This window comes from Schistocerca piceifrons, chromosome 6, assembly GCF_021461385.2.
Source record: "Schistocerca piceifrons isolate TAMUIC-IGC-003096 chromosome 6, iqSchPice1.1, whole genome shotgun sequence".
Lineage (NCBI taxonomy): Eukaryota > Metazoa > Arthropoda > Insecta > Orthoptera > Acrididae > Schistocerca > Schistocerca piceifrons.
The window spans coordinates 330,248,626-330,249,806 of NC_060143.1; the positions used below are offsets into that span (position 1 = coordinate 330,248,626).

The window sequence follows — 1,181 nt, forward strand, 5'->3', positions numbered from 1 at the left end:
CAAAAATCACCTATTTTTCATGCTTTCAAAGAGGTCTGCCCCTTAAATCTTTCCGTACGAACTCTGATTTCTCTTATTTTATAACGATGATTATTTCTCCCTATGTAGGGAGAATATTTTCGCATTCGAAGGAGGAATTTCGAGATTGAAACTGTGTGAAAAGACCTAGCCGCTACGAACTGTGCCTTTGTTTCCATGATTTCCACCCCAAACCTATCATAACCGTGATACCCTTCCCATATTTCCCGATGGTAAATAACTAGCTGCTCTTCTTTGAACTTTTTCGACGTCCTCCGCACGTCGTATCTGGTATGGATCCCATATGGCACACCAGTGCTCTAGCGGAGGACGGACAAGCGTAGCGTAGACAGTCTCTTTAGCAGTAGACTTCTTGCATCTTCTAGTGTTTTTCCAGTAACAAGCAGTGTTTGTTGCCCCCCCCCCCTTCCCTCCCCCCACTTTATATATCTGATCATTCCAATTTTAGTTGTTTGTAATCATAATTCCTAAGCGATTAATTGAATTGACAGTCCTTATATTTGTGCGAGTTAACGTCTAACCGAAATTGAATGGATTCCTTTTAGTACTCGTGTGGATGACCTCACACTTGCCATTTTTAGATTCAACTGCCACTTTTCGCACAATACAAATATTTTCTCTATATTACTATGCAATTGATCTGGATCTCCTGATGACTTTACTAGACGCTAGATAACAGCATCATCTGTAAACATCTAAGACGGGGTTTCAAATTATACCCTAAATCATTTATCTAGATTAGAAACAACAGAGGGACTAAAGCAGTTGCTTGGGAAACGCCAGGGCAACGGCCTTGCCGCAGTGGATACACCGGTTCCCGTGAGATCACCGAAATTAAGCGCTGTTGGGCGTGGTCGGCACTTGGATGGGTGACCATCCAGGCCGCCATGCGCTGTTGCCATTTTTCGGGGTGCATTCAGCCTCATGCTGCCAATTCAGGAGCTACTCGACCGACTAGTAGCGGCTTCGGTCGAGAATACCATCATAACGACTGGGAGAGCGGTCTGCTGACCCCTATCCGCATCCTCCACTGAGGATGACACGGCGGTCGGATGGTCCCGGTAGGCCACTCGTGGCCTGACGACGGAGTGCTCTTTTTTTTGGGGGGGAAACGCCAGATATCATTTCCGTTTTACTCGATG

The 1,181-nt window shown here is 45.7% G+C and overlaps 1 pseudogene; it reads left to right on the forward strand.

Annotated features, from left to right (window-relative positions):
• The first annotated feature begins 822 nt into the window (after positions 1-822).
• On the forward strand, positions 823-940 carry LOC124803647 (annotated as a pseudogene).
• Positions 941-1,181: the final 241 nt, after the last annotated feature.